We start from the raw sequence: 24,487 nt of genomic DNA on the forward strand, positions 1-24,487 counted from the left end.
TCTGTATACTGCTGCCCAAATGGTCCCCGGTTAAATCAATCATATTAGCCTTCGCAGTTTTATTTTGTTCATTCAACCTTGAGTGCACATTAATTTCTTCTATTGCCGAATCCACTTTTGGTATTGGTACATTCTCATGTTCATCCAGCATCAGTTGTATTACCCTTCTTATGACTCTTTCCATTATCGGGCCCCCCTCCAAATTATTCACCTCAGCATCCTTGATTACCCCCCCCCCACAGGTAGCGCAAACCTGGGTATCCAAATCGCCCTCCTTGGAGTGGGCATTCAAGGACCTTTTACGCCCTGCCCGTTCATCTGTTGGCTCTCACCACACATCAAAGCCACCCCTAAATTAGGAGAGATTTGTGGATGAATACCACAGTTTGCAGGTCCATCTGTCCCATTTGCATTTACTGGTGGCCGTCCAGTTGCACCCATCATAACAGCCCCCATCCCTGTCTGTAGAGTCAAAAGGTTTCCTCGAGGGCCCCCTATTATTACTTCATTGCATTCATTTGATTCCTGGGGTGCCAACAAGTTTGGAGTTTGGGCAAGCCTACAAGGCTGTTTCCCTTTTGTTTTTTAGGGAAGAAGTTTAAGAGGCTCCCCTGTATAGATAATTCAGGTTGCAGAGCACACGCATTGGTACTGGCAATGCCTCTATTAGGACCCTTGTTTTTTAGATTTTCACTCAAAGAATCCTGGGCCAGGGAGCCCACTGTCCCTCTACACACAATCACATCCTCCCCCTCATGTTCGCCATGGTTTCAGATTCTGCGAATACTATTTCATCTCTCAAATGCCTACGCCAACTGTTCCTGGCAGCAATCTCAAATTTCCGTTTATAGCCAACAACATTCTCCTTCTTCTGAGGGATGGTTTTCTTTCTGTTGTTTTTATTTTTATTTTGTTTTACCTGCTTCTGGAAACCACCTCCTTTTTCATTCAGGTTAGAACTTAAACCCCCTGTGGAACCATTGTTGAAATCAGCATCCTTGATTAGAGATATTTCTATGGACCGATCAGCATCCATATGCACATTTACCCTAGATGGGGATGCTGAACAGCCCGTGCTAGACTCCCCCAATGCCCCCTTGGATTCTAGCGGGGCCACAGCTGGGTCCAGGAAATTCGTGTTAGCCTTCCCACAGTTCATATTAGGGCAATTCTGCCTTTCCACTGCAGCAATCAGCTGTTTCAAGAGAATAATATGCAGAGTAAGTTAATTTAAAACTAAACCATTAAGCGACTCTTTTTGCACTGAGCCCCCCGTATTTTCCATTCCCAGTGGTTGAGCCGAAGACAGCTCCCATTCAGCCTCCATCCCAAGTGTATACTGGGAAAGTGCCAGAAGGGAGCTGTCTATTACTTAGGGGCTTTGGGCATCCCCATTGTGAACCATAGCAGACATTTCTTGAGGTTGGCACACCACTTCTGGGCTCTTAATCGCTTCACGTGATTCAATTAACAGGATCGATTCAGCCATACCCCCACCTTCATTCACGTTTAACAAAGCAGTAGCCAACGGAGAAGTGGGAGAAGGGGGAAGAGGTAGAGTACATGCCATACTCAGAGTTCCTTTTACAGGAGTGAAGACTAGGGGAGCAGATAGAATATCATCGTAAGGCTTGTCCACTGCCTTGGATTCACTCCTTGTCAGCAGTACAGTCCTTTTGTAAGTATATATCTCACGCTTATTTTTCCTCATAACGTGTACAAAAATATTACTGTCTAGGTTCAAACATCCATTGCAGGTTTTTACCCTGCAGAAAAATAGAGCTCAGTCAATTACCTATGAAGTATGCAGCGCATCAAATAAATCAGTACATACAGCAATGAACTAGCTTCCCAAAGTCACCTTACTCACCGCCCAGCCGCTCTCCCGCGACCACGCCGAACCGCCCAACAGCCCTTGCAAAGCACTTCCGGATGCGCATGCACCAGTGGCTTTGTGCTGGGCTTCAGGAGGTGGGAGGCAGGGGGCGTGGCAATTAGTAACGCAATGAATCTATGGAGGAAAACAAAAATGAAATGACGTGAGATACGGGTCCAACACACTAAAGCCTGAGTAAGCAACAAGAAGTCTCAGTACGCAAGACACACGTGAGACACAGTAAATGCTGTCGGAAAAGAAAGTCAATGAGAGTCAATAATATTTACTCTGGGTCCTGCAGTCCTGGATACGGTTTCGCCTTGATAAGTGGCAGTAGTTCTTCCTCTTGCGCATAGGAGCCCAAAATAGTTCCAAAGAGCAGCGTGGCACACATTCAGGCAGGGTGGATGGACAAATGCACAGCAAGCACAGCCCAAGAGCACTCCCAAAGCACTTCCGGATTCACTGAGTATGTCTCAGCGCCTTTAGTATGCAGGGGACGGAAGTGTCCACAACCAAGGACACTACTTTTCTCGTGATTTACATTAGCAGCTTGTTGTGCCAGAGCTGCATTTTCTCCCCTGCACCTATAACTCAGCTTCAATTATTAAGTATTACGCCTACCTGCGTGTTTAGCTATTCATCCTTAAGAGGTGTATGTAGCACTAGTACTTGACAGTTACTGCAAGTCTAAACAGAATCTAGATGTAATTGGCATAGTTTCAAAAAAACGTGCTCCTGTTCTGATAAGCAGATTATGAAGATGCTTAAGATACAGATTGAACAGTAAAAGTGAGAGGCAGGAAACGTGGGTGATGTCTGCAGCTCACGATTGCAGCAAAGGTTTCAAATGTCCCAATTTTCCCCAAAGAGGTGCGCTTATTTAGAAAGGAAGGGACCCATTTATGTGTAATGGGATCAAGACTATGAAAGAAAGCAAGTCTGTCAAGTAGCATCTGATGGCCAATTGTAACAACAGATGCTGACAGATCAAGCTGTAGAAGTATACCAGATCCATTTGATTGGGTTTAAAGCTCGACTGGTGATTTCCCAGGCTGTTTTGTTTTACAAGGTATTCTCTTAACTGAATAGAGGCTGGTTGGTCCAGGAATTTTAATAGGAAAGAATGGTTTGAGAGACATTTAAAGTTCAGACAAAGTTTCTTCAGAAGTGGTGTAACCGAAGAACTTTTGAGGGCACTGATGATAAAGCCATCCTTAAAATATGAGTTTACATTATTAGCTAATAAGGGATCCAAGATGTCTGAAGGTGTTTTAATAAATGGGCAAGGGCAGGGGTTACCATGGCTTGCGATTACAGCTGAGTTCACCATAGAAGTAGTCTTGTTTGTTATCACAGTCTAAAGCTGGAAAAGGATTATAGAAGCAACCTGCTTTGTCTCATTAGTTCTGCAAATCTTGGCAATCTTATTTATAAAACAAATTTGCAAATCGTCAAACAAGATTTGATTGTTATGGGCCAAATCGTGACTGACGAAGGCTTTAGGGACGATTTTGAAAAGCATCTTTGCTGAATTTGGTGCAGGTGCTATCTGCAAATTATAAACTATTTATAGTTTTTGCACAATGATTTCAGCTCAAAGGTATCTGCATGCGTTGGATTCCTTTACAATACCAGACAATGTTGGCCTGGGTAGTTTGTGTCTTCTTAATCATTTTAGGGGCCACTAAATCCAGGGTTGAACTGATGGTGGTGTTGTAAGCATGGACAAGGTCACATAGTACAAAACTGAGATCAAGAGAGTTACAGGGTAATTCATAGAATTTCGCAGAAAAGTGTCGCAAGCGGCTGGCGCAGAGTGTCCGCGTGCGATTGACTGCGCCAGGCACGTGCGCTAAAACCGATTTCCGCGCACAGCGTATTCATGGATTTTAGGCTCCCAAACCAGCCGTGGCGCAGAGAATCGCAGCGACCCTGCAGCAGCGCCAGTAACGCCCCCAAGAGCGCCCTCGCGCAAGGAAAAGCCATCAAAATCGCTAAATCATCGCAAAGGGCTGCGCTAACCCTGGACCAGTTCACCGGGCTGGCAAACAGCAAACGCCAAGCGGGGAACGTGTATTTCAGGGGTGCGCGGGAAGTTCCACACGCGATTGGCCCCGTGCAAGCAGGGTACGTGTATTTCAGGGGTGCGCGGGAAGTTCCACACGTGATATCAGCGGGGTACGTGTATTTCAGGGGTGCGCGGGAAGTTCCACACGCGATTGTCCCAGTGCGAGCAGGGTACGTGTATTCCATGGGTGCGCGGGAAGTTCCACACGCGATTTCAGCAGGGTACGTGTATTTCAGGGGTGCGCGGGAAGTTCCACACGCGAATGGGCCAGTGCGAGCAGGGTACGTGTATTCCATGGGTGCGCGGGAAGTTCCACACGCGATTTCATCAGGGTACGTGTATTTCAGGGGTGCGCGGGAAGTTCCACACGCGATTGTCCCAGTGCGAGCAGGGTACGTGTATTTCAGGGGTGCGCGGGAAGTTCCACACGCGATTGGCCCCGTGCAAGCAGGGTACGTGTATTTCTGGGGTGCGTGGGAAGTTCCACACGCGATTGGCCCCGTGCAAGCAGGGTACGTGTATTTCAGGGGTGCGCGGGAAGTTCCACACGCGATTTCAGCAGGGTACGTGTATTCCAGGGGTGCGCGGGAAGTTCCACACGCGATTTCAGCAGGGTACGTGTATTCCAGGGGTGGCGGGAAGTTCCACACGCAATTTCAGGAGGGTACGTGTATTTCAGGGGTGCGCGGGAAGTTCCACACGCGATTTCAGCAGGGTATGTGTATTTCAGGGGTTCTGGGGAGTACTACACGTGAATTGGCCGTGTGGGTCCTCCCAGGTGTACGCTCCACAACCTCCACGGCCCCTGCAGGCAGCCCACACCACGGGGGACTACCCTGCACCCCTGCTCATGTCCCGCAGGCAGCCCATCCACCATGGGCATGCTCCCCAGCCAACCCACATGTCACCTTGCACTACTGACCAACAATGCATGTCTCCCACCACCCCCACCCCCCAGCCACCATGGGCACCCTCCACCAGGCCCCCACTCATGTCTCCCACCACCCCCACCCCCCAGCAGTGCAGGGGCACCCTCCACCAGGCCCCCACTCATGTCTCCCACCCCCCCACCCTCCAGCAGTGCAGGGGCAGCACCACCAGGCCCCCACTCATGTCCCCCTGCACCCCACACCCCCCAGCCACCATGGGCAGCCTCCACCAGGCCTCCACTCTTGTCTCCCACCCACCCCCACCCCCCAGCCACCATGGGCAGCCCCCACCAGGCCCCCACTCATGTCTCCCACCCCCCCACCCCCCAGCATCCAGGGGCAGCCTCCACCAGGCCCCCACTCATGTCTCCCACCCCCTCACCCCCCAGCCACCATGGGCACCCTCCACCAGGCCCCCACTCATGTCTCCCACCCACCCCCACCCCCCAGCAGTGCAGGGGCAGCCTCCACCAGGCCACCACCCATGTCCCCTATCACCACCACCCCCAGCAGTGCAGGGGCACCCTCCACCAGGCCCCCACTCATGTCTCCCACCACCCCCACCCCCCAGCCACCATGGGCACCCTCCACCAGGCCCCCACTCATGTCTCCCACCCCCCAGCATCCAGGGGCAGCCTCCACCAGGCCCCCACTCATGTCTCCCACCACCCCGACCCCCCAGCCACCAGGGGCAGCCTCCACCAGGCCCCCACTCATGTCTCCCACCACCCCCACCCCCCAGCAACCATGGGCAGCCCCCACCAGGCTCCCACCCATGTCTCCCACCACCCCCACCCCCCAGCCACCATGGGCAGCCCCCACCAGGCCCCCACTCATGTCTCCCACCACCCCCACCCCCCAGCAGTGTGGGGCAGCCTCCACCAGGCCACCACTCATGTCTCCCACCACCCCCACCCCCCAGCCACCAGGGGCAGCCTCCACCAGGCCCCCACCCATGTCCCCTATCACCACCACCCCCAGCAGTGCAGGGGCAGCCTCCACCAGGCCCCCACTCATGTCTCCCACCACCCCCACCGCCCAGCAGTGCAGGGGCACCCTCCACCAGGCCCCCACTCATGTCTCCCACCACCCCCACCCCCCAGCAACCACGGGCAGCCCCCACCAGGCTCCCACCCATGTCTCCCACCACCCCCACCCCCCAGCAGTGCAGGGGCACCCTCCACCAGGCCCCCACTCATGTCTCCCACCACCCCCACCCCCCAGCAGTGCAGGGGCACCCTCGACCAGGCTCCCACTCATGTCTCCCACCACCCCCACCCCCAGCAGTCCAGGGGCAGCCTCCACCAGGCTCCCACTCATGTCTCCCACCCCCCCCCAGCAGTGCAGGGGCAGCCTCCACCAGGCCCCCACCCATGTCCCCTATCACCACCACCCCCCAGCAGTGCAGGGGCACCCTCCACCAGGCCCTCACTCATGTCTCCCACCACCCCCACCCCCCAGCCAGCAGGGGCACCCTCCACCAGGCCCCCACTCATGTCTCCCACCACCCCCACCCCCCAGCAGTGCAGGGGCAGCCTCCACCAGGCCCCCACTCATGTCTCCCACCACCCCCACCCCCCAGCAACCATGGGCATCCTCCACCAGGCTCCCACCCATGTCTCCCACCACCCCCACCCCCCAGCAGTGCAGGGGCAGCCTCCACCAGGCCCCCACTCATGTCTCCCACCACCCCCACCCCCCAGCAACCATGGGCAGCCCCCACCAGGCTCCCACCCATGTCTCCCACCACCCCCACCCCCCAGCAGTGCAGGGGCAGCCTCCACCAGGCCCCCACTCATGTCTCCCACCACCCCCACCCCCCAGCAGTGCAGGGGCAGCCTCCACCAGGCCCCCACCCATGTCCCCTATCACCACCACCCCCCAGCAGTGCAGGGGCACCCTCCACCAGGCCCCCACTCATGTCTCCCACCACCCCCCAGCCAGCAGGGGCACCCTCCACCAGGCCCCCACTCATGTCTCCCACCACCCCCACCCCCCAGCAGTGCAGGGGCAGCCTCCACCAGGCCCCCACCCATGTCCCCTATCACCCCCACCCCCCAGCAGTGCAGGGGCACCCTCCACCAGGCCCCCACTCATGTCTGCCACCCACCCCCACCCCCCAGCCACCATGGGCAGCCCCCACCAGGCCCCCACTCATGTCTCCCACCACCCCCACCCCCCAGCAGTGCAGGGGCAGCCTCCACCAGGCCCCCACTCATGTCTCCCACCACCCCCACCCCCCAGCAGTGCAGGGGCAGGCTCCACCAGGCCCCCACCCATGTCTCCCACCACCCCACCCCCCAGCAGTGCAGGGGCAGCCTCCAGCAGGCCCCCACCCATGTCCCCTATCACCACCACCCCCCAGCAGAGCAGGGGCACCCTCCACCAGGCCCCCACTCATGTCGCCCACCACCCCCACCCCCCAGCCAGCAGGGGCACCCTCCACCAGGCCCCCACTCATGTCTCCCACCACCCCCACCCCCCAGCAGTGCAGGGGCAGCCTCCACCAGGCCCCCACTCATGTCTCCCACCACCCCCACCCCCCAGCCAGCAGGGGCACCCTCCACCAGGCCCCCACTCATGTCTCCCACCACCCCCACCCCCCAGCAGTGCAGGGGCAGCCTCCACCAGGCCCCCACTCATGTCTCCCACCACCCCCACCCCCCAGCAACCATGGGCAGCCCCCACCAGGCTCCCACCCATGTCTCCCACCACCCCCACCCCCCAGCAGTGCAGGGGCAGCCTCCACCAGGCCCCCACTCATGTCTCCCACCACCCCCACCCCTCAGCAACCATGGGCAGCCCCCACCAGGCTCCCACCCATGTCTCCCACCACCCCCACCCCCCAGCAGTGCAGGGGCAGCCTCCACCAGGCCCCCACTCATGTCTCCCACCACCCCCACCCCCCAGCAGTGCAGGGGTAGCCTCCACCAGGCCCCCACCCATGTCCCCTATCACCACCACCCCCCAGCAGTGCAGGGGCACCCTCCACCAGGCCCCCACTCATGTCTCCCACCACCCCCACCCCCCAGCCAGCAGGGGCACCCTCCACCAGGCCCCCACTCATGTCTCCCACGACCCCCACCCCCCAGCAGTGCAGGGGCAGCCTCCACCAGGCCCCCACCCATGTCCCCTATCACCCCAACCCCCCAGCAGTGCAGGGGTACCCTCCACCAGGCCCCCACTCATGTCTCCCACCACCCCCACCCCCCAGCCACCAGGGGCAGCCTCCACCAGGCCCCCACTCATGTCTCCCACCACCCCCACCCCCCAGCAACCATGGGCAGCCCCCACCAGGCTCCCACCCATGTCTCCCCCCACCCCCCAGCAGTGCACGGGCACCCTCCACCAGGCCCCCACCCATGTCTCCCACCCACCCCCACCCCCCAGCCACCATGGGCAGCCCCCACCAGGCCCCCACTCATGTCTCCCACCACCCCACCCCCCAGCAGTGCGGGGGCAGCCTCCACCAGGCCCCCACTCATGTCTCCCACCACCCCCACCCCCCAGCAGAGCAGGGGCACCCTCCACCAGGCCCCCACTCATGTCTCCCACCACCCCCACCCCCCAGCAGTGCAGGGGCACCCTCCACCAGGCCCCCACTCATGTCTCCCACCACCCCCACCCCCCAGCAGTGCAGGGGCAGCCTCCACCAGGCCCCCACTCATGTCTCCCACCACCCCCACCCCCCAGCAGTGCAGGGGCAGCCTCCACCAGGCCCCCACCCATGTCCCCTATCACCCCCCCCCCCAGCAGTGCAGGGGCAGCCTCCACCAGGCCCCCACCCATGTCTCCCACCACCCCCACCCCCCAGCAGTGCAGGGGCACCCTCCACCAGGCCCCCACCCATGTCCCCTATCACCACCACCCCCCAGCAGTGCAGGGGCACCCTCCACCAGGCCCCCACTCATGTCTCCCACCACCCCCACCCCCCAGCCACCATGGGCAGCCTCCACCAGGTCCTCACAATCCCCAATCATGTGCGTCATGGTCAGCCTCCACAGCCAAAAAGCCCAACCAAGTAACCCATTCACCCACATGGAAAAGGAAATTACATGTTACACCCCCAATGTTCATAAAGCTAATGAACCCATGTCCGTCACACACAATGGTTGCAATTGAATGGGAAAACACCCAACATGACATGCATGAAAGCAATGAGATGATACCACACAGTGAAGTATGAAAACAAAATTGTATTAAAAAAATAAGAATGCAAATGAAATGAAACAAACTACAATGGGAATGAAAAAAAGATAAGCTGCATGTCTGTTTAAAAAATAAAAGCACCAAATCCTAATCCAAAAAAATGTAGTCCAAAGTCAGATGAAAAATAAAATCAATCCAATGAAGAACTATGTACAAAACATCCAAGGGTCCATGAGCCCAACTGAACAAAGGAAACCTACAAAAAACCCTAACTAAAATGCAACTATATACAAAAAGTGGAGCAGTGTCCGTTGACTCCAAATCATAAGAACAAACAAAGGAAACCTAAAACTAAAGAACTATATACAAAGGCGGCGGGCAAGTCCAGCGGCTCACTCCGTGGTGTTCCGGGCCAGGGCATCATCGAACTCCTGTTCGATGTCCCGGAGGCGGTCCTGTTCCATGGCCCCGAGGGTCCGCAGGGACGATGCCGTGTCCTCCTCCAACCCCCTGCGGATTGCCTCGAGGTACTCGGCCCGCCTCAGGGCCCTCCGCATGGAGTTCTCCGCCCTGACCATTGTGAGCCGCGCCTCTTCCGCCCGCCCCTACTCCGCACCTATGGCGTGGCCCAACCGCTGCCACACGGAAGACACTCCCTCCGGCCGATGCCTGCCCCTCCGATGTCGAAGGCCCCGAGCCTTCATGTCTCCCACCATGTTGCTGCTGCTGCTCTGCCTCTGCCCGTGTACTGCCTCCTGCTGCCTGCACATCCTCCGCCGGCTGGGGTGCAGTTGTTGATGTGGCCACCCCTGCTGGACGTCCGACTCCCGACTGTGGCAGGGATGCCTCCTCCACCAGCCTGGTCGCACCGTCAGAGGCAGCTCCACAGGGCACCCAGGTGACTGATGGGTGGGAAGATGGCACAGAGGACGACTGGCGCGTAGGGGGTCCAGTTGAGGAGGGGGTCGGAGCAAGACCCATCAGACGGAGGAATCCGGCCTGGGTGACCTGTCCCAGCAGGCTGACGTGGTCAACAAGCCATTTGAGATGACGTGCAGTCTCTCCATGAAAAGACTGCAGGTCACCTCGCATGGCCCGTTGACACAACGCCACACCAGCCAGGACAGGCTCAACCCGGACCTGGATGGCCACGTCCGCAGGCAGAGGAAGGCCAGTTGACGTCAGCTCATCCCCTGCCTGAAAACGGGTCTGGACGTAGGCATCCCTGCTGGTGCAAGATGATGCAGGGACAGGATCGGGGACAGGATTGCACACAGGCACCTCCGCGGCGGCCTGTGCTGCCTCCTGTCCCTGGTCCTGCACTGCACCACTAGCACCAGTGGGATCCCCACCTCCAGACCCCGTCTCTGGTGCTTGCACGGCCTCCTCCTCCACCAAACCCCCCACCAACCTGGATGACTCTGTGCCATCTTCCCCTGTTGGGCCCTGTGGGGTCCCAGCTGCCCCTTCTGCTGCCGAGGAGTCCAACTCCAAACTCCGCCTCTTGGACCTCCCCCCGGCAGCTGCGGCCTGGGACGCGGCACCGGACTCCTCACTCCCCGACGAGATGACAACACGGGAGGGGAGCTGGGCCATGCGTCTCCGGCTGGCGGTGGGATCCCCGCCGCTGTGCTCCACAGCACCTTCTCCGCCCTCTTCATCAGTTGAAGCTGCAGACAGGGAGAAACAAAACACAGGCATCAGGGCACTGTACAATGGACACATACACACATGACAGTTGTACATGAGTGGCATTGGCAAACCTCAGACATGTCATCACAATCCCCAACACACATGTCATTACAACTCGCACACATGAGCCATACCACAGCCATATCGCAACTGCCACCACCATCCCTACACATACAACTGCATGAGCAGCCAAAGGGGAGCCAGACATCACATGCAACACAGGAAGTGCACCACACATGTACACACACCACCACACTTGCTTGCATGTGTACACCTCTGCCAAGTGTCGCAGTGTTCAGACGGGCATCCATGTCACATCTGCCAATCAGGCTTCCACATACCGCTGTCACATGCATCCATGTTGCATCACTGTTGCACCCTTGTCAAATACACACACATGCACATGTACACAGTGCTCATACATGCAGCCGAAAACAACATACATGCGTGACATCATGGACATGTCTACTTACATACACATTCACCCAAACATGTGTGCACACACAACTGCATTTGGCATGCAAGCCTACACACACAAGCACCATCCATGTCTCACACATTACAGCCCTCGCATGTGTCAGCCCCACGGCCCTGTACACCCCCACCCATACTCGACCCCATACAAACAGATGTGCAACCTGCACACTACCGAATAATCACCACACGCACTGCTCACAATCAGGATGCATGTACACTCACCGCTCGACTCCAGACGGGTCTGCTTCTCTAGGACCTGGACGTGGAGCGCTGGGGATATGCGTTCCAGGACCCTCATCTGTTCTTCCGACAAGTGGCCCCGGCGCCCCTTGGCATCCGCTGCCTTCAAGAGGCGCCGGGTCTTGTTCAGGGTCCTGGACCTGAAGTCCTCCCAGCGCTTCCTGACATGTTGTAAATCCCGGACTGCCACCCCCTCCGAGTTGATGGCAGTCACGATGTCAGTCCAGATCCGAGTCCGTCCTTCCTTGTCGGCGCGGGAACTTCCAAAGAGGGCATCATACTGCCCCAGGACTTGCTCCACCAGGACACCAACTTCGGTAGCACTGAAGCTGGTACCCCTCTGCCTCTCTGGCCGGGGGTTGTCAGTGGTCACAGATGGTGTTTGCCCCGACATGACAACCCCAGAGGCAGGAGTGGGTGGGCAACTGGGTCCTGGGGCTGGGCTGTGGAGCGATGGAATCCCAGTCGGGAGTCTTCAGTTCCTGCAGGGGTGGTCACAGCAACAGCACCCCTGGCTGATGTGCAGGCAGCAAATGGCAGTGCACGTGGGCAGCAGGCAGTCAGGCAGCAGCAGATGGCAGGTGGGAGCGTGCTCGGGGCTCTGGGGGGCAGTAGTTCGGCCTTCTGGGCAGGAGCGTGGTCTTCCGTGTGCTTACGCGTGGCCAGCTTGATACGGAGTGATTTGGCACGTGAAAATCCTGCACGTCAGCGTGAAAATCGAGGAAAGGCCCTTAGCGCGTAAGCGCATCAGCACGCATACGCGATTCTATTGGACCAAAGGCCCTCAGCGCGTAAGCGCGTCAGCACGCATACGCGATTCTATTGGACCAAAGGCCCTCAGCGCGTAAGCGCGTCTGTGACGTGACCCGCACGGGTGTTTCCCACACAGCACGTGATGACAGAGCACACGTGGAAAGACTGCACGTCAGAGTGTCATCGCGTGTAATTGGACAGCACGTCAGAGTGTCATCGCGTGTAATTGGACAAAAGTGCGCGTACATGCGATTGGCCTATGTACGTGTATATCAGGGGTGCGCGGGCACTTACACACGCAAGTACGTCAGCGCACCTGTATCCCGGGGTGCACGGGAATTTCCACACGCTATTGGACTGGGTCCTGGATTTCAGGGGTGCGCGGGTCACACGCTCGCCTACAACACGCGCAACGCATAAATTTGCGCGCTAACTAAATAACAATCTCAGACCCAGGATGAACATACCGTTCCTAGCAGCAGTGGGCGTGGGCTACCAAAGGAGGAGGAGGAGGATAGTCAGGGCCAGAATATTCACACCCAGAACCAGCCTTTTCGGGATGCCTGATGACCAGGTGTATGGGAGGTACAGGTTTCCACCACACATAATACTGGACCTGGTGAGTGAGTGGGAGGATGACCTCACATCACCCACCCTGTGCTCCCAAGCACTCAGCCCCCTGGAGAAGGTCCTCAATGTACTGCACTTCTTAGCCACTGGATCATTTCAGCGGACAAGTGCCATAGTGGGTGGGGTATCACAGGCCACCCAGTCACGCTGCCTACACCAGGTCTTGAACATCATCACTGCACGCCCATCAGTCCGCAGGCACATATACCTGCCCAGAACACCTGCAGAAAGGCATGCTGCCGCCCTGGATTTTTACGGTGTGGCACGATTCCCCAAAGTGCTAGGTGCCATCGACTGCACCCATGTGGCTCTACGTCCCCCCAGGGCATCAGAGCACATCTATAGGAACCGCAAGCACTGGCATTCCATCAACGTGCAGGTAGTATGTAATGCCAAGGGAATCATCACCTCAGTATATGCCAACTATCCCGGGTCCACCCACGACAGCTTCATTTACCGAATGTCCACCCTAAGCCGGGACCTAGAAGCTGGGCGGCATGGCGATACATGGCTGCTTGGTGAGTATGAATGCCACTGCACATGCATGCATGTCAGATACTGAGCAAGGTCACAACCCCACCAATGATACCAATCACCACCTCCACAGGGGACAGTGCCTACCCTCTCAGCCCCCACATGATGACGCCAATTCGGAACCCCACCACGCCACCCCAGGTAAGATATAACACAGCCCACATTACAACCTGGGGCATAGTGGAGCGCACATTCGGAGTGCTAAAGTCACGCTTTCGCTCCCTTGACCGTTCTGGTGGGCAGCTATTGTACGCTCCCCCAGTAGTGTGCAGGATCATAGTGGCAGCATGTGTCCTGCACAACGTTGCAACACGCCGGGGCCTGGCCGTGGACATGGTGGTGGCCCCACATCCCCAACCACATGCACAGCCGCTGCGCATGGGAGGGGAAAGGGCACGGGGGAAGGCAGCCCGTACACAGCTAGTGGCTAATTACTTCACATAGTAATCACACCCCTGTGGAGTGCACACTGCCCTGGCACATTCCATCTGACAATCAATGATGACTCAACCTGACACTGATCCTGAATGTCTGGAGAATCAACCGTGAAAACCATATCAGCCTGAGATTGTTCACCTGGAAGTGTTACAATGTGTGCATCCCTACCCACACAGACACCACCAATGCAGTTTTGTGAAGAAACACATCCAAGCAGCTAAAATGAATACCCACTTGCAAAATGCAACAAGAGGACAGTGCCATGTCAGCCAACCCATCCCCAGCACCGCCACACGACACACTGTGCCATGTCATGCCATTTGCAGGTAAACAAAGTAATCCCCACAACATGACACTAGTGTCACAATGTACAGTGTCCCTAATTTAAACTTGCAACACCTGAAATGCTCACAGTAATGCAGGACCAACAACAAACTTGAGCAGGTACTACCATTAACATGACATCACAAATGTAAGAAATTAGTAGTCTCACCACCTGGAAATGCCTGCACCCCCACCACTACCAACTGTGCAGTGTTGGCGCCATGTAGAGTAGTAGGTGCACTGCTGCCAACATGGACCCCATCTCCAAACTAAAGGGCCTTGTGTAGACATGAGGAAGGGACCTGCAAATTGGGAGGTAGACACAGATGATGAGTTACACATCAATGCAACATACAGTGTACAACACAACAGCAATATGCACTAGGAATGTATACACAGTATTGACTAGACTACCCACACATGTAGTGGGAGTCCAATGTCACCATGTACGTCAATGTCACTTGGGCACACCCTTTGCAAGCCCATGGAAACGGGAAGCAGGAGGGGTGTGTGTGACTCAAACTCAAGCATCTGAACCAAATACATGACAAGCCTGCATGTGCCCAGCCACAATGCAGCATATGCCCACAGGAACCACGGAAGGCAACAAATTGTCCCAAAAAAATTGGGAAAAATAAATTGAAAAATAAAAATAAAAATCAAAAATGGCCATTGATGGGCTTGGGGGGGTTTGGGAGGCCACCCAGGAGGTCCGAGGACAGGGTGCACACCAAAACCCACCTGTGTGTATCCTGGGAAAAATAAAACACCTCCATGGACTCATGGCCCACACGGCTATCCTATTGTGGGAGTATCACTGCTGTCGCTATTATCACCCTGTGCAGCTGCATCCGGAGGTGGTTGCACTATGGGAGGCAGCCCACGCAAGGCCCTACTCTGCTCCTCCATGGCTGCAAGCATGCGGGTGTGGTAGGTCTGGTTCTGGAGGATGAGTGTGCGGAGGTCCCCATGCAACAACTCATGGGATGCCCGGACCTCCGCCCTCGTTGCCTGCATCTCAGCTGAGAGCGTACGGGTGAGACGCTCCAGCTGCTGTTCTGTCCTTTGGTGTGTTGAAGCCTCAAGCTCAACAAGAGTCGTCCTGAGGTGAAGGAGCTCCTGCCTCAGGGCTTCCCTGTGGCCCTGGGACTCTATGGAGATGGCCTCCTGCAGAGTCGCCAGTGCCGCCCGCCTGTCCCTGTTGGACGCCAACATGTCCTCCCTGTGTGACTGGCAGATGGAGTCGGTTGCCTGCTGTAGTCGCTCCATCAGCCTTTCAGGGGGGACAATGGAAGTGGCCACCCTATCCATGGCCTGAGCCATCATCTCGGATGATGCTGCCTGTTGGGTTGCCATACCGTAAATGGATTGCTCCCATGCGGTATTGCCAGGTGGCGTACGGCCACCACGTCGGCGGGCACCACACCTGTCTGGGGCAAGGCGAAGTGTGCCTTGCTGTGCCGGCACTGCCTGAGGCTGCAGGACTGCATTCCCCCTCTGATCTGCTGGCCCAGGAACAGGATCAGATGTCGCGGAGTGTGACGCTGCATCCGTAACCACCAAAGGCGTAGCTGCCAACACTGACATCCCCATTGAGGGTTCTGACCCTGGTGCAGGTGGGTGGGACAGAACAGAATCCCTCCCTGGAACACTCACCTGCGACGGCACGTAGGTCTCATCATCCCAATCAACACCTGAGTACAGCTTGGGGGAGGTGCAGCCAGAGACACCCCTTGAGAGCACGACCTGCAGCACTTGTGGGTTCTCACCCACCACCACACCACGTTCCTCACTGGTGGTTGGTCGGCCCTCGGTCCCCTCCTGGGTCTGCACCATCTCCATAACCCCAGCAGTATCAGGTGCGTCTTCCCCTGCAAAGACATAAAAACAAAGAAATGGAAACAGGCATTAGCACCATGGCACACAATGAGGGCTGAGAAGCAAGAGAACCAGTACTTGATTGACACATGTCCCACATGACTAAAACCCTCCCATGCATGCACCCTCACTGCATATGAAGGGCAGGCAAATGGCACACACTGATGACACCAAGATGGAAGATGAACACATTTTCTGCATGCTGCCTGGCAGTGGCATCACACATTGGCCTGTGATTGCCAGGTGAAACACACATGCCATCACACAGATGGCATGTACCATTGCTATTGAGTGAAGATGGAGAGGAGGGCAGGACCTATTCATTCAGTCCAGTTCCCGCATGTAATAGCTTTTCTAATTCAAACAGGTCAGATTTTTCACCTGGAGCTGCCAGTCCAAAATGGTCCAATTGCACAGGGACATGTGTGAACAAATGATATCCAGGTAACAAAGTCACTCCACTTTACCATAGCCATGTCAGACATGTGACTAGAGGACTGCGAAATGCCTAGTAAAAGTGGTGGAATGCAAACAATCTGCCTGAATGAACAGTGAAAAATAAGCAACAATGTTGTGGCAAGGTGACACTTCAAGGGCAACTGGCGTGCAGTTGGGCTAGATGTCTACTGTTGGCAGAAGGGATACTGCTATGGCCTAATGCAGCTGCGCAGGATGTATTGCATGAAGCACATGGCTGACCCATACGACTCAGGCGCACACACTCTCACCTGGCACACAAACAGAAGCCCTCACACACACACCATGCACATGGATGACACACACATGCATGTGCACTCACCGGACAATGCCTCGTAATCAGGCAGATCTCCCACGCCTTGGATCTGTTCCTCCGTGACGTAGGTCCCAGCGACTGACTCATGTGGAGTGAGTTCCATGTCTACTACTGGAGACCCACCTCCAGTCACTAGAGTTGCGGCATGACTTGAGGCCAGCTTACTCTTTGCCCTGCGCTTTAGGTCATTCCAGCGCTTATAGCAATCATCGGCTGTGCGCCTCACGATTCCAAGGGCACTTACGATGTCCGAAACGGTCTGCCAGTGTGCCTGGCGTTGTGCAGGTGTGGTCTTGGATCCTGCAACAATGACCATCTCGTTATCATGTGCGGACACATACTCGACAAGTGCATTCAGTTCGTCATCCGTGAAACTGGGCTTCCTGGACGGGCCGGACTGTGTAGCCGTGTCTGGGGCATCAGCCTGTGCCGGACGAGCACTCTTCCTCTTCCGCTTGGAAGGTGGTGGTGATCCTGAGTGTCCTGCGCCGCTCTGGACACTAGGGGCAGGAGCCCTGGTGGACTCTGTATCAGGAGTGTGGGATTGCACACTCAGCATGGGAGTTGGTGCAGGCATTGGCTCAAGTGTAATGGTGTCAGGGGGAATGTCAGCAGGATGGACTAGGACCGACACTGTCCTGGCTGGGTGTGTGAGAGCTGGGGTGGATGGAGCCGCAGCTGCCCCTGCAGCCTCTCCGCCCTGCCTACTTGGGGCAGCAGATGACCTTGCTGCCCCAGATGCACGTGGCATGATGACATCAACGTGCACCAGCGCACGTGTCATAGGCCTGCTGACCTGGAAGTCAGCCATGGAGTCAGCCAGGTCTGGTGCCACAATGGGCTGGTCCAACAAGGGCTGAGCATGGATGGTGTCAGCCACATCAGCCTCAACGGGAGGGGGGGGGATTATGGGTGCCCTTGACTGGTCCTCCACACATGGGGGGACAGGCTCAACCTGCAAGTAACGACCACGTCCCCTACCGGATCCACCACGGCCACCACTTGTGGCTCTTCCACCTTTGCCACCCTTACGGAATCCTCGCCTCCCAGCCATGGCACTGATGTTAATGTGCGTATGGGAGTGGCTGTAAACTATTGTCCTGGGCAATTGGGGGTCAAAGGGGTTGGGTACCAGATGGTAATTGTACCCTAGTGCTCTAGCAAGGCTGAATGTAACCCCTGGGGAAAGTTGACGGGTCACGCTACGCACAGGAGCCCCAAAAAAGGGAGATGAGGTGCACGCAACCCCTCCTAGACCACGTGTGCAGAAAGAAAAACCTGCACTACGCTGTGGCACCCAGTAACACAAGAATGAACGTATGCGTGTCACACGCAGCCTAGAATGACCTCTGAAGGGGTAGGCTACACACGGGGCAAGCACAGATGTTAGATACGTGCGTGACTCACCGTCTGCCAGGTAAAAGAGCGTGAAAAAGGAGCGCGTTTGGTTGGCAACACCCCCGCCAAAAGAAGATTTGTATACTGTCTGAGGAGACAGGACAACAGTAGAAGGGAACACTGTTTGAGGGAACAGGCCCAGGTAAACCAGTAAAAGAGAAAAAAGAGAAAAAGCTGTCAGAGGTAACAGGGAATACGAACTTGAAACGCCGTGAAGTAAATCGTGTGTGAAACGACAAGAAGTACAGAATTCACCCACTCGCTCTCCACGAAAAGCACGTACAAGGAAATGGTGTTCTACACGTACCTTTTATACAGGCCCACACGTCCAGCATCACTTACGTGGCGTGTACGCGCTAGGGCCATTTCCACCAATTACACGCTTTGTCACTTCTGCGTGTAGGGCCATTTCCACCAATTACACGCTTTGTCACTTCTGCGTGTAGGGCCATTTCCACCAATTACACGCTTTGTCACTGCCGCGTGTACGCGCTAGGCCCATTCCCACCATTTACACGCTTTGACACTCGGACGTGTCTTTCATTTTTTTCACACGCAACATTTTCAAACGTGTGCCCAATTCAACGTGCACGTGACTTCATAGACGCGCATACGCTGGCGACGCGTTTACGCGCTTAGGGCCTTTCGTCCAATAGAATCGCGTATGCGTGCTGACGCGCTTACGCGCTAAGGGCCTTTCCTCGATTTTCACGCTGACGTGCAGGATTTTCACATGCCAAATCACTCCGTATCAAGCTGGCCACGCATAAGCACACGGAAGACCACGCTCCTGCCCAGAAGGCCGAACTACTGCCCCCCAGAGCCCCGAGCACGCTCCCACCTGCCATCTGCTGCTGCCTGACTGCCTGCTGCCCATGTGCACTGCCATTTGCTGCCTGCACATCAGTCAGGGGTGCTATGCTGTGACCACCCCTGCTGGAACTGAAGACTCCCGACTGGGATTCTATCGCTCCACAGCCCAGCCCCAGGACCCAGTTGGCCACCCACTCCTGCCTCTGGGGTTGTCATGTCGGGGCAAACACCATCTGTGACCACTGACAACCCCCGGCCAGAGAGGCAGAGGGGCACCAGCTTCAGTGCCACCGAAGTTGGTGTCCTGGTGGAGCAAGTCCTGGGGCAGTATGATGCCCTCTTTGGAAGTTCCCGCGCCGACAAGGAAGGACGGACTCGGATCTGGACTGACATCGTGACTGCCATCAACTCGGAGGGGGTGGCAGTCCGGGACTTACAACATGTCAGGAAGCGCTGGGAGGACTTCAGGTCCAGGACCCTGAACAAGGCCCGGCGCCTCTTGAAGGCAGCGGATGCCAAGGGGCGCCGGGGCCACTTGTCGGAAGAACAGATGAGGGTCCTGGAACGCATATCCCCAGCGCTCCACGTCCAGGTCCTAGAGAAGCAGACCCGTCTGGAGTCGAGCGGTGAGTGTACATGCATCCTGATTGTGAGCAGTGCGTGTGGTGATTATTCGGTAGTGTGCAGGTTGCACATCTGTTTGTATGGGGTCGAGTATGGGTGGGGGTGTACAGGGCCGTGGGGCTGACACATGCGAGGGCTGTAATGTGTGAGACATGGATGGTGCTTGTGTGTGTAGGCTTGCATGCCAAATGCAGTTGTGTGTGCACACATGTTTGGGTGAAAGTGTATGTAAGTAGACATGTCCGTGATGTCACGCATGTATGTTGTTTTCGGCTGCATGTATGAGCACTGTGTACATGTGCATGTGTGTGTATTTGACAAGGCTGCAACAGTGATGCAACATGGATGCATGTGACAGCGGTATGTGGAAGCCTGATTGGCAGATGTGACATGGATGCCCGTCTGAACACTGCGACACTTGGCAGAGGTGTACACATGCATGCAAGTGTGGTGGTGTGTGTACATGTGTGGTGCACTTCCTGTGTTGCATGTGATGTCTGGCTCCCCTTTGGCTGCTCATGCAGTTGTATGTGTAGGGATGGTGGTGGCAGTTGCGATATGGCTGTGGTATGGCTCATGTGTGCGAGTTGTAATGACATGTGTGTTGGGGATTGTGATGACATGTCTGAGGTTTGCCAATGCCACTCATGTGCAACTGTCATGTGTGTATGTGTCCATTGTATCGTGCCCTGATGCCTGTGTTTTGTTTCTCCCTGTCTGCAGCGTCAACTGATGAAGAGGGCGGAGAAGGTGCTGTGGAGCACAGCGGCGGGGATCCCACCGCCAGCCGGAGACGCAAGGCCCGGCTCCCCTCCCCTGTTGTCATCTCGTTGGGGAGTGAGGAGTCCGGTGCCGCGTCCCAGGCCGCAGCTGCCGGGGGGAGGTCCAAGAGGCGGAGGTTGGAGTTGGACTCCTCGGCAGCAGAAGGGGCAGCTGGGACCCCACAGGGCCCAACAGGGGAAGATGGCACGGAGTCATCCAGGTTGGTGGGGGGTTTGGTGGAGGAGGAGGCCGTGCAAGCACCAGAGACGGGGTCTGGAGGTGGGGATCCCACTGGTGCTAGTGGTGCAGTGCAGGACCAGGGACAGGAGGCAGCACAGGCCGCCGCGGAGGTGCCTGTGTGCAATCCTGTCCCCGATCCTGTCCCTGCATCATCTTGCACCAGCAGGGATGCCTACGTCCAGACCCGTTTTCAGGCATGGGATGAGCTGACGTCAACTGGCCTTCCTCTGCCTGCGGACGTGGCCATCCAGGTCCGGGTTGAGCCTGTCCTGGCTGGTGTGGCGTTGCGTCAACGGGCCATGCGAGGTGACCTGCAGTCTTTTCATGGAGAGACTGCACGTCATCTCGAATGGCTCGTTGACCACGTCAGCCTGCTGGGACAGGTCACCCAGGCCGGATTCCTCCGTCTGATGGGGCTTGCTCCGACCCCCTCCTCAACTGGACCCCCTACGCGCCAGTCGTCCTCTGTGCCATCTTCCCACCCATCAGTCACCTGGGTGCCCTGTGGAGCTGCCTCTGACGGTGCGGCCAGGCTGGTGGAGGAGGCATCCCTGCCACAGTTGGGAGTCGGACATCCAGCAGGGGTGGCCACATCAACAACTGCACCCCAGCCGGCGGAGGATGTGCAGGCAGCAGGAGGCAGTACACGGGCAGAGGCAGAGCAGCAGCAGCAACATGGTGGGAGACATGAAGGCTCGGGGCCTTCGACATCGGAGGGGCAGGCATCGGCCGGAGGGCAGGAGGACCCAGGACAGAGAGTGTCTTCCGTGTGGCAGCGGTTGGGCCACGCCATAGGTGCGGAGCGGCGGCGGGCGGAAGAGGCGCGGCTCACAATGGTCAGGGCGGAGAACTCCATGCGGAGGGCCCTGAGGCGGGCCGAGTGCCTCGAGGCAATCCGCAGGGGGTTGGAGGAGGACACGGCGTCGTCCCTGCGGACCCTCGGGGCCATGGAACAAGACCACCTCCGGGACATCGAACAGGAGTTCGATGATGCCCTGGCCCGGAACACCACGGAGTGAGCCGTTGGACTTGCCCGCCGCCTTTGTATATAGTTCTTTAGTTTTAGGTTTCCTTTGTTTGTTCTTATGATTTGGAGTCGACAGACACTGCTCCACTTTTTGTATATAGTTGCATTTTAGTTAGGGTTTTTTGTAGGTTTCCTTTGTTCAGTTGGGCTCATGGACCCTTGGATGTTTTGTACATAGTTCTTCATTGGATTGATTTTATTTTTCATTTGACTTTGGACTACATTTTTTTGGATTAGGATTTGGTGTTTTTATTTTTTAAACAGACATGCAGCTTATCTTTTTTTCATTCCCATTGTACTTTGTTTCATTTCATTTGCATTCTTATTTTTTTAATACAATTTTGTTTTCATACTTCACTGTGTGGTATCATCTCATTGCTTTCATGCATGTCATGTTGGGTGTTTTCCCATTCAATTGCAACCATTGTGTGTGATGGACATGGGTTCATTAGCTTTATGAACATTGGGGGTGTAACATGTAATTTCCTTTTCCATGTGGGTGAATGGGTTACTTGGTTGGGCTTTTTGGCTGTGGAGGCTGACCATGACGCACATGATTGGGGATTGTGAGGACCTGGTGGAGGCTGCCCATGGTGGCTGGGGGGTGGGGGTGGTGGGAGACATGGGTGGGAGCCTGGTGGGGGCTGCCCATGGTTGCTGGGGGGTGGGGGTGGTGGGAGACATGAGTGGGGGCCTGGTGGAGGGTGCCCCAGCGCTGCTGGGGGGTGGTGGTGATAGGGGACATGGGTGGGGGCCTGGTGGAGGGTGCCCCTGCACTGCTGGGGGGTGGGGGTGGTGGGAGACATGGGTGGGGGCCTGGTGGAGGCTGCCCCTGCACCGCTGGGGGGGTGGTGATAGGGGACATGGGTGAGGGCCTGGTGGAGGCTGCCCCTGCACTGCTGGGGGGTGGGGGTGGTGGGAGACATGAGTGGGGGCCTGGTGGAGGCTGCCCCTGCACTGCTGGGGGTGGGGGTGGTGGGAGACATGAGTGGGGGCCTGGTGGAGGGTGCCCCTGCACTGCTGGGGGGTGGGGGTGGTGGGAGACATGGGTGGGAGCCTGGTGGGGGCTGCCCATGGTTGCTGGGGGTGGGGGTGGTGGGAGACATGAGTGGGGGCCTGGTGGAGGGTGCCCCTGCACTGCTGGGGGGTGGGGGTGGTGGGAGACATGGGTGGGAGCCTGGTGGGGGCTGCCCATGGTTGCTGGGGGGTGGGGGTGGTGGGAGACATGAGTGGGGGCCTGGTGGAGGCTGCCCCTGGTGGCTGGGGGGTGGGGGTGGTGGGAGACATGAGTGGGGGCCTGGTGGAGGCTGCCCCTGGTGGCTGGGGGGTGGGGGTGGTGGGAGACATGAGTGGGGGCCTGGTGGAGGGTGCCCCTGCACTGCTGGGGGGTGGGGGTGATAGGGGACATGGGTGGGGGCCTGGTGGAGGCTGCCCCTGCACTGCTGGGGGGTGGGGGTGGTGGGAGACATGAGTGGGGGCCTGGTGGAGGGTGCCCCTGCACTGCTGGGGGGTGGTGGTGATAGGGGACATGGGTGGGGGCCTGGTGGAGGCTGCCCCTGCACTGCTGGGGGGTGGGGGTGGTGGGAGACATGAGTGGGGGCCTGGTGGAGGGTGCCCCTGCACTGCTGGGGGGTGGGGGTGGTGGGAGACATGAGTGGGGGCCTGGCGGAGGGTGCCCCTGCTGGCTGGGGGGTGGGGGTGGTGGGAGACATGAGTGGGGGCCTGGTGGAGGGTGCCCCTGCACTGCTGGGGGGTGGTGGTGATAGGGGACATGGGTGGGGGCCTGGTGGAGGCTGCCCCTGCACTGCTGGGGGGTGGGGGTGGTGGGAGACATGAGTGGGGGCCTGGTGGAGGCTGCCCCTGCACTGCTGGGGGGTGGGGGTGGTGGGAGACATGAGTGGGGGCCTGGTGGAGGCTGCCCCTGGGGGGTGGGGGTGGTGGGAGACATGAGTGGGGGCCTGGTGGAGGCTGCCCCTGCACTGCTGGGGGGTGGGGGTGGTGGGAGACATGAGTGGGGGCCTGGTGGAGGCTGCTCCTGGTGGCTGGGGGGTGGGGGTGGTGGGAGACATGAGTGGGGGCCTGGTGGAGGCTGCCCCACACTGCTGGGGGGTGGGGGTGGTGGGAGACATGAGTGGGGGCCTGGTGGGGGCTGCCCATGGTGGCTGGGGGGTGGGGGTGGTGGGAGACATGGGTGGGAGCCTGGTGGAGGCTGCCCCTGGTGGCTGGGCTGGGGGGTGGGGGTGGTGGGAGACATGAGTGGGGGCCTGGTGGAGGCTGCCCCTGGTGGCTGGGTGGTGGGAGACATGAGTGGGGGCCTGGTGGAGGGTGCCCCTGGACTCCTGGGGGGAGGGGATGGTGGGAGACATGAGTGGGGGCCTGGTGGAGGCTGCCCCTGCCCTGCTGGGGGGGGTGGTGATAGGGGACATGGGTGGGACCCTGGTGGAGGCTGCCCCTGGTGGCTGGGGGGTGGGGGTGGTGGGAGACATGAGTGGTGGCCTGGTGGAGGCTGCCCCCACACTGCTGGGGGGTGGGGGTGGTGGGAGACATGAGTGGGGCCTGGTGGGGGCTGCCCATGGTGGCTGGGGGGTGGGGTGGTGGGAGACATGGGTGGGAGCCTGGTGGGGGCTGCCCATGGTTGCTGGGGGTGGGGGTGGTGGGAGAAATGAGTGGGGGCCTGGTGGAGGCTGCCCCTGGTGGCTGGGGGGTGGGGGTGGTGGGAGACATGAGTGGGGGCCTGGTGGAGGGTGCCCCTGCACTGCTGGGGGGTGGTGGTGATAGGGGACATGGGTGGTGGCCTGGTGGAGGCTGCCCCTGGTGGCTGGGGGGTGGGGGTGGTGGG

The 24,487-nt window shown here is 57.9% G+C and overlaps 1 protein-coding gene and 1 long non-coding RNA gene across 4 annotated transcripts in view; one reads left to right on the forward strand and one right to left on the reverse strand.

The window, feature by feature from the left end:
• LOC138497157 (uncharacterized) overlaps positions 1-2,347 on the reverse strand; it is an 81,459-nt gene extending 79,112 nt beyond the window's left edge. Inside the window, exons 1-2 of the long non-coding RNA XR_011278529.1 lie at positions 2,164-2,347; positions 1,871-2,011 (exon numbers count right to left, since the gene is read on the reverse strand). This is a non-coding gene — a long non-coding RNA (uncharacterized lncRNA). The remainder of the gene's footprint in view (positions 1-1,870; positions 2,012-2,163) is intronic.
• Positions 1-24,487, forward strand: part of ADTRP (androgen dependent TFPI regulating protein) — a 561,463-nt gene that overhangs the window by 392,596 nt on the left and 144,380 nt on the right. The window lies entirely within an intron of this gene.

Source organism: Ambystoma mexicanum, chromosome 5q, assembly GCF_040938575.1.
Source record: "Ambystoma mexicanum isolate Mex_15411 chromosome 5q, UKY_AmexF1_1, whole genome shotgun sequence".
Taxonomy (NCBI): domain Eukaryota; kingdom Metazoa; phylum Chordata; class Amphibia; order Caudata; family Ambystomatidae; genus Ambystoma; species Ambystoma mexicanum.